The 9,781-nt window shown below is 35.1% G+C and overlaps 1 long non-coding RNA gene across 1 annotated transcript; it reads right to left on the bottom strand.

The window, feature by feature from the left end:
- Positions 1 to 6,604: 6,604 nt before the first annotated feature.
- Positions 6,605 to 7,299, bottom strand: LOC146905572 (uncharacterized). The gene is made up of 2 exons (XR_015019423.1): positions 7,032 to 7,299; positions 6,605 to 6,932 (listed from the first exon to the last, which is right to left on the bottom strand). It is a non-coding gene; the product is annotated as an uncharacterized LOC146905572 (long non-coding RNA).
- Between the last annotated feature and the right edge of the window lie 2,482 nt (positions 7,300 to 9,781).

Here is a 9,781-nt window from a genome sequence, read left to right as displayed (position 1 = left end):
TTCATCCACCCAAACCTATAATTCACCAAAACCTTATTCTCCATTAAACCTAACAACCACAAATTCTCAACAAATCTCCATAACCAAACCCATCAACCTTACTAAAACATAAACTCCAACCCTAAACCAATCCTTTCCACCAAATATCTTCCCAAACCCTAAACCTTCAAAACCAATCCACACCAAAGGTCATATGGCTTCAAGAAGAAGTGGTAAGAAACCAGCAAGCTCTTTCGGAGGTCCTCCCTTAAAGAAGCAAGCACAAGCAAAGAATCATGGAATCCAATTTCGAGACAACAAGCAACGGGACAGGTATAAAATTCTAATCTCTAAACCCTTGCATCCTTCTCGATATCCCGATTCTCATACTTTGAATATGCTAGAGCTTAGTGCTGATGTTTATAGGCTTATAGGAAGGCTAGGTTGGACTGATTTGTTGAAACCTATGAGGGTTTGTGAAAATTTCACTTATGAATTTCTCAACTCAATTATTTTTACTAAAAATAAGTTGGATTTTGATAACCCTAAGCATAGAGTTTCTTTCTGGTTAATGAATGTTAATTATGATATGTCTCTACAGCACTTTTGTGATACCTTAGGTTTTGCAAACGAGGGGTATATTCATGATTCTTGGGACCCTAGCCTAAAACCGGATAACTACCAACCAGCTGCCTTTTGGGAACACTAGAACCGATGAGCAGTTCATGTTATGGGCAATGCTCTACAACCACCCGGTCAACACTTGCTTTTCTCTGATTGATTACACTATACGTTGTCGGTACTAGACCGGCCGATAAAAGAGATATAGTGGTGGGTGGCATCATTACATACATAGGTAGGCATTTTGGCATTGGTGAGGATGAGGGGATCAAACAAATTGAGGGAAACAATAGACTTAACATGGACACCCTCATTACTATAAATTTCATCAAACCTCGTCCACCACTCCATCACCAACTCAAGTTTAATGTGCCTATCATGTTTTTACTTCCTAACCCATCTCGGACTACCACCGAGGTGGAAGCAAATTTGTTGTATGTTGATGATGTGCAGGTTCTTAGTGAGCAAGATGGTGATGAGGGAAACGATGCTAACTTGCACCATGATGTAGGAGAAGGTGCTAACTTGCACTAAGAGGAAGAGCACCATGACACCATATAAAGTAGGATAGAGGTAGGAATGATGAGGATTAATGAGCTGTTGTGGGCTATGCTTCATAACCATCATATAACATTTGCTATTATTTGCTTGATTAACTTGTTTCAATTGTTAAAAAGAAACTGGATGATAAGAGTGATATAATGGTAGGTGGAATCATCACTTTTCTTGCTAGGAAGTTTGGGGTGAGTGTGAATCAAGGGATCAAGAGGATAGAGGGAAACTTTTGTCTAGACTTATATACTATCACTACTTTGTCCTTAGAACCCATGAACCTACTCACAATTACCAATACGAATGGAGAATTATTAGAGCTTATTGTTTGATTATTCTACCTAATCCGGACATAACTAATCCGGAGGTGGTGGAAAATTTGCTTTATGTTGGTACTAACCCACAGGTACATAATGATCGTGATGATGGTGGTAATGAAGAGGAGGTAGGTGCAAACTTGCACCATGAACAAGAAGCCGGTGGAAGCTATAATGATGAACGGCGGGCATAGATGCAAACCAAAGTTCAAAGAATAAGCACCGAGAAACAAGGACAAGGTGTTGAAAGGAACAATGTCCAAAGGAGCAATTGAATAAATGAAGAAAATAATCACATGCTCCGAAACATGACGCAACACCTTCACCCTCCAAAGTCCACCTTATGGACCTCAATGTACAATTGTGAGCTTTCCTCTTCCTATCTTCCCTTATCTCTTCTCTCCTTCTCCTACTCTCTCTCTTCTACTCTTCTTTCCTCTTCTTCTACTTCTTCTCTTTTAATTTCTTTTTCTTTGAATCATTGAGGACAATGCTTCCCCTAAGTGTGGGGGGGCCTAATAAAGTGTCTAGAGTCGTAGTGTTCCCAAACTCCCTTGAACTTTATTCTTTTGTTTTGTTTTTATAGCAAGAGGCATGATTAGTAGCTTGTTTTTAATGTAAAATATGGCATAAAAATTTTTGTTTTGTCTCTTCTTTAAAGGTTGTTTCTTGTACATAAAAGTAGTTTCTTGTGTTTCTTATGTTCTTGCTATACCCATATCTTGTTTTAATGTGAAAATTCTCCAATGAGAAAAGCACCCGGTTGCAATCCTTGAGTAAATGTATGAATAGGTATTTTAAGGAACACGTTCTATCTTTAGTGTTAACTTAGACCCTTTAAAGTCTTAAGAGTAAAAGTAGTATAAGTTTGTGTGGGAAAATTGATCAAATTGTTCTTAATTGTTATATTCTTATTAATTTGTTAAATGTTAAATGGGGCGGGAGAATGGCACCAACATGTGGGGGAAAGGACAATTACATCCTAACTTCCTAATTGTGGTGGTGACTCCTTAATTTGAACTTAAATGAAACAAAATTCATCAATGCTAGGGGAAAGGACAATTACATCCAAAAAGACTTCCTACGCGGAGATGAAACAAATAAATAATTTTGCAGCACTGCTTAGGGTGATTTTGAATCTAGGGGGAAAGGACAATTACATCCGAGAAGACTTCCTACGAGGATAGATAGCCCCTAAGCTTCTGCAGCCCCTTGTGCTTAATTGTTAAATTAATTTAATCTTAACTTTAATTCCCATCACTCTTATATGAAATGAAGAAAGGACTTTTCTCGGTTACTTTAGCACTAAGGATAGAACCTATTCCTCATAATATCTGTCTTATACAGGAGCAAGAAAAGGGTTGGACTGCACACACACACACTCACTTGAAACTTGATGTTGGGTAGAATAGGTTCATGAGAAGTATTTGAAATTGTAATTAGTGTACTTGAAGCAAAGCCTTTCTTTTGAGACATTTGTTCTTAATATTGCCATAATCAAATCTTTTGTTGCTGCTATGTTTGCTGCCTTTTGCTTGAGGACAAGCAAAGATTCAAGTGTGGGGGAGTTTGATGAGTCATAGAGTAGTCTATTTTATTGCATTATTTAGTATCGTTTTATTTAGATTTGGTTTTATTTTATTTTAATATTATTTCCTTTTTGAATCTTTTACTTCAAATTGCATTTTATTATATTTTAGGAACGAATATATGGTGGAAGGTGTCTTGGAGCAAAAGAAAGAGGACTGGAGCAAATACAATACAAGAATACGAAGATACGAGACAAAAATATGTCTCTACCAAGTCAGAAGCTTGGCACGGCCCGTGCCAACTTGTGGCACGGCCGTGCCACCCTCCAGGACCACTTTTGCTGCTTTTCTTCAAGCCCAAGTTACTCCGTTGCAGCTTTACTGTTTTGCCCTTATAGTAGCTTAGTTTCTAAGTCAATTGTAAAGCTATAAATAGAGTAGCACTCCATCATAAACATTCATCTTTTGTTCTTGGAATAAAAGTTCACTTTTATATTACTGTTCTTTTACTGCTTTCTCTCTTCTTCCCCTATGTCTACAATGAACGTTAGTGAGTAGACACTTCTTTGTCTTGGGATTGTTGGTAAGTCTAATGACATAATCCTAAACAAACCAAGCTTAAACCCTAATTTCTATGTAACCCTAATTTCTAATCTAGATTCACCGTCTTAACGTGGATTAACAATTATCAAACTGTGGAGCGAAAGCGGAGGGTTTGATAATCGTTAATCCATCATCCCAAACATCAATTCATAAAGCGAGAGCAGAGCTTTGATGTTGGAACAAGTGAATCTAGACAATAATTGCAAAACAGTGAAATAGTCTTTGCAATTATTGAGACAAAGAGTAGTTTCAATCCTCTATGCATCTTCTAGTAATCATGTCAGCGAAATAGGCTTGGTTGCTAGAAGTAAACTCTCACCGGACCTTCATCGGAAAGGTGAGGGGCTAAGGGAAACAGGTCTTTAGAAATTAGTGTGTAAACCATGAAATTAGATGTTTAGGTCTTGTCTAGTGAAGGATTTGTTATTATGGCAAACCAATAATCCCAAGGCATCTTTATTATTATTGTTATTTACTTTCAGCAATCAACCCCCTATTTTATAATCTTTCTTCTCTTCTAATCATTCTCTAAAGGTTAATTGAATTCACAACTCCCTAGCGGAACGATACTCTTCTTACTACTATTACTTCGATAGGCCGTGCACTTGCGGTTTGACTCTATCACCTGGACCATATATGTGTTATTTTGTGTATGTGTAAATATGATATGTTGAGTGAATGTGTTTGTTTATTGGGGATTTATATGTTATCTGTTGATGTGCTTTGTTTTCATATGATTTATGAGTAAATATATGATATGTCTGCGGAATTGTGAAATGCTGCTCATATCGTTGTTAAAAATATATGTATGATGAAGCATGTTGTGTTGTTTGCATATGTTGGATTGATATGTAAGTTATTGGAAATTTATAAGAAATATGCATTATGCATTCACATATATTGAAGATTCAATAGTATGCCATTGCATATCATAGTTACGTGGTAGACTCGAATAGGAGGCACGAGGTACAGTAGCCTCAAATAGGGATCGACCTTATTCCTACGGAAATTTTGAGTCAGTGATATCCTCGAATAAGGATCACTAGTGATGGCCTCGTATAGGGATCATAGTGTTGCTTCCATGATGAACATTATTTTCGTACGCGTTGACCTACGACCCTCTGTGGAGTGGATTATATTCCTGAATCATTTGCATGTGTCAGCCTTGGAAAGGGGTCACAATGAGGCCTCATATAGTAGTCACACTCATGTAGAGTTTGCATTTCTAGGTTAATTGTTCATCATTTTATTTTGTATGCAGGATGTTTATCTTGATTCCACTTTCCATGCTAGTATGATATGTCTGCTGTATTTTTGTAATTATGTTATTTTTAGATCGTGACCCTCTACTTTAATTCGTGGATCAGACTTTGCCCCGCATCCAAATAGGAAGTTTGTTAAGCGGGTATGGCTAAAGAATTGGAGGAGTAACAGTGTCGCAGTCAGACTCAATGTCTTTGGTAGGTTGTGTACCTGCATCCCAATTTAAGTTCATGATCAGCTTAGAGTTTTGGATAGAGTTGTATATGTTTTATTTCTTTACTTTATAATTGTACCGTTGTAAATGTTATTGACACAAAAAATAAATACTCATACACTATTTTAATTTATCCTATGGTAACTAGAACAACACTACAAAAATATAATAATCTATTACAATAATTGTGTAAATCATTATTTTTGTTTGCCTCCTTACATTTAGAAGATGTATCAATGACTCTATGAACTAAACTTCGTTTTCCTTGTGGTATAGAGTCATGTATGTTTAATATATTTTTCAATTTCGAATAAAAAAAAAGTAGCTCTTCCAGTCAAAGAGACGACAAAAAGCCTTAACTTGTTATGATCTTCAATGATTCCATCGATACAGGAAAACTAATTAGGGTGAATTATTGTGAATTATTAAAGACTCTATGATCTATGAAAAATATTTACCCTAATTTTATATTAAAGACGATTGTGAATTATTTTAGTGTAAGACTTATTAGTTGTGTTTTTTTTTATTTTAAAAAGTGCACCTTCACTATTTACAAATTGGGCCATTAAAATAGTAGCTACTTAGCATAGTTTCCACATTGTTTGGCTCCATAAAACAAAATAATCTTTTTTACAAAGGATTTTGTGAGTCTACACATTGGTTGATTAATTTATCCTTGTTGTAATTGTATCGTTTCCAATGGTCATGCGTACTTGTCATAAAGTTTTTCAAAACCACGTTTTCTCACAAAGTTTCTTGAGAGAACCTATTCACCCCCTATTGATTTGCAACGTTATCGTCATATAGACCACCATAATAACCACGGGTATATAACTAATGGGTTCCAGCCAATGTAGTCCCTAGAGAATTTCGAGAGATTCGATATGATGGAGGTGTATGAGACTTGTTAGTTTTCCTGTATCGATGGAATCATTGAAGATCATAACAAGTTAAGGCTTTTTGTCGTCTCTTTGACCGGAAGAGCTACTTTTTTTTTCTTCGAAATTAAAAAATATATTAACACACATTAATCTATACCACAAGGAAAACGAATCTTAGTTCATAGAGTCGTAGATACATCTTCTAAATGTAAGGAGGCAAACAAAAATAATGACCTACACAATTATTGTAGTAGATTATTATATTTTTGTAGTGTTGTTCTAGTTATCATATATTTTTAAAGACAACAAAGCATTTTTGTTTGTTGAATAAATTAAAATGAAAGAGAAATATATATTGAAGTGTAATAAAAAAAACATATAAATTATATGATATCATATAAGTCTAACAATATTATGATTTAACTATTGAGGTGGTAATATATAAGTGTAATAAAGTTGTTGTTGAACAAAACATTTATAGTGAAGTGTAATGAAAAACATATAAGTGTGACAATATTATGACTTAAATATAAAATTATACACGTATAAGTAAAATAAAACTATTTTCTAACTTAACTATTCAAGATATTTTGAAGGCCACGAATTGAAGGACATAGCGATTTATCCAAAATTAAAAGAGAAAAATACAATCTAAACAATATTCTTTGCTTGCTTATTTTAATTCGTTACAATCATCTTGGAGTATATAGCCACAAGGATAAGGTCGTGAAAATGGAATAAAAATAATATCTTGTACCAAAAAAAATATCAAATTATTGGGTACCAACATAATTACTTAACAATTGCTCATAAAATTTTGCAGCACAATCTTATGGTCACATCTCTCAAATGCACTCACATACGCCTACCTTTCTTGCAATATTTAATATTTCAAATGTCGAACACCATGACTTCTTAGGTGGATAGCACATATCTTCTCGACAATCAGAGTCGTGAATACATGTAGTAACGGCTGCAATAATAAAGTAATAGAAGGATGTTACTAAAAGGAAATAAAATATTATATATAAATTAATTGAGAAAATTGAGAATGATAAAAAAAATGGAGTACTTTCATTGTGCATTGAAAAAACACATAGGGAAAGAAAGATAATCATAACACAAACAAACTTGACAATAGCAGTCATATTTTCTCTCTTTTGCATGTAAGAAATAGAATATGGTGTTATCGCTTTATAATTTATAGTGCTCTTCATCTTCTTAAATACATTAAAAACTTTTTAGCACTGACAGATATATAAAAAGAAACTTCATTAAATTATAATCATTATTCAATGTCTCTTAAGTACATCAAAGTGTTTTGTTTGTCTTTTTAGCCTATTTAGTAATGTTGTGTTTGTCTTTTTAACCTACTTAGTAAAGATCTTGCATAAAAAAAATTATTATTTAATGTGTTTTAAGTTCAACAAAGTATTGTGTTTGTCTTTTTAACACACTTAATAAATAGGTCACATAAATTACTTATTAATAATAATAATTCATTTTTTATTTATCATGTTTCCATTACTCTATAACCTTTTATGACATAACAGAAAAATGATAAAAGAGGAATAATTTTCAGATTTCATGTGAGCTATAGACTATAGCATAAAATAAACAAAATATGTTGATTATTTTTAAAGAATTTGTTTTAAATTTCTTTTATGAAATTAAAACTACGTAGAGAAATGGTTTTTCGCTAGAAGCAGATATGTTCGCAAGAAGCAGATAGACAGTAAAAAGGGTTTTATAAGCAAGCTCTATGATCGTACCTAATCAGCTACTATAGCCTTTGATATGTTCGCAAGAAGCAGATATACAGTAAAAAGGTTTCGTGCTCGCAAGGAACGTTAGATGGTCGTAGAGGTACTAGCTCGTTTGTGGGTGTCTTTGTCTGTTTAGAAAGACACTGGAGATGAGCCTAATGATAAATGCTCATATTACTTTTACCTTTGCTCATTGATTTGGTTCGCTAGTAATGTGATTGTTTAATTCCCTCTCGTCACAGTTATTAGTGTCGGTCCTTTCAACATTTAAAGCGAGTGTCTCGAGGATGAGATCGAGGGAACATGACCCTTGGTTTCTGAATGCTGCATGTAAATGCTAGTAAAATGATTGAGTATTTAAACCCTTGAGGGTTTATTTCAGCGTTGCTTTTCGAGGTTCTATCGTAGCCATTAATCTGATCATAACATTTGAGTGTTTGTTGGATCATTTCCAAAACCGTTGGATGGTTCAAGAATTTAATTAGGACCATCGCTTTGCGTAGTTCGAATTAGGTTCCTTGTTGAACATTGTATGGGATGGAAATATATTAGGCTCTGAAACATTTTGAGGAGAGTATAAAAAGGTTGAGAGTGACTTTTTACTCCCCTTCAAACTTTTCCCTCTCTGCATTCAAGTATAAGAGTTCATATGTTTCTCAAGCTTCACCGGAGTTTACCAACTTTCTCCTTTCAAGCTTTTTGTAAAGTGCATTTTCTTCATTTTCTTGTTTTTACTTTTACAAAGTTGGTGTTTTTCCTCTTTCATTACTTCATTTTTTATGTTTCCAATATTTGTACTGAAATGCATGAAGTTTTAGGATAGAAGGCAGAAGTAGGGTAATATGTAGCTGATAGAGGTGGTGGTTTGTGGTGGTTTTTTAGCATTTCTTGCGTAGAACGACAGTATGGCCACCACGAAACTTCCTTTTGGTTTGTCAACTGATGTTTAATAGACTATATACCACTAGGGTTTTAACTAATAACCACCGTGAGTTGCGTGGCGCCTCCATGAGTGGTGGTACCTTTTTTAGAAATGCAAACTTTTGATTTTATTTTTATATTGATTTGTGAGGACAATCTGACTCTTACTCACTGAAATCGAACTAATTGGAGAAGGAAGGGTTGATTCAAATGTCGAATCCACTTTTTTGCCTCTCCCTTTCAGGTTTGATATGGCTAACAAACATAATTAGATACTCCCCATGGAATTGGATGGCTCCTAGATAGGGGATGAACCCTTAGATACTACGAGTGTATACACTTATCAGGAGAACGTCGAGCTGCGCTTCGCCGATGTCGAATCCAACAGTGGGGAGAATTGGAAGATGTACCTGCCCATGAGGAATATTAGGATCTGTTCTCACTACCTGGAGAACATGATCTCCATGTATGCGGTCGTCTTTAAGGAATGGGCCCTCGTCATCCCTTTTAGGATTTTCAGAGGTATTCAAATGGCTCAAATTATCCCCTTCCCAATTGCATCCTAACTCATTTTCCTTCATTCACGCCTTTAAGCTGATGTACAAGTATCTAGAGATAACTCCGATCGTCACTTTCTTTTTCTCCATCTTTGTGCTGCAACGAGTGATAGAGAAAGGTGGGGGAAAAAGTTAGGTATCCCTAAGGTAATGGAAAAATTTATTCAGCATTTTCGTGATTCCATTTGGAGCATCAAGGACAGATACCACCTTGTTAGGCCAAAGAACGAGGGCACCTCGAACAACATTTTGAAGGCGGAGAGTCACATTCAGGAGGATGGCACTCTAGTCCCTAAACAAGTTCTCTCTTGCCCTCTGTACTGGTGCAAAGACCACTTTAGACTACTGTTGACAAGAATGGGAATGTGATGCAGAAGGTAACTTCTGTACCCAAGAGCGTCACATTAATACCCATGTTCTTGTGAAGTTATCAGATTTAAAGGGTCAGTTAGGTTATTTTTTTTGTACTTTTATGTCTTCACTTGACTGTTAGTGGCTTACTAATTCCTTTCGAATTTTTTGCTCTCAGGTTCCATGGTAGATTTACAAGAAACTATCAGGAGGTTGAGCAAGAATGG

Source organism: Medicago sativa, chromosome 7, assembly GCF_051527215.1.
Source record: "Medicago sativa cultivar Bolivia chromosome 7, Bolivia_mono, whole genome shotgun sequence".
NCBI lineage: Eukaryota > Viridiplantae > Streptophyta > Magnoliopsida > Fabales > Fabaceae > Medicago > Medicago sativa.
This window is presented reverse-complemented; position numbering and strand designations above follow the sequence as displayed.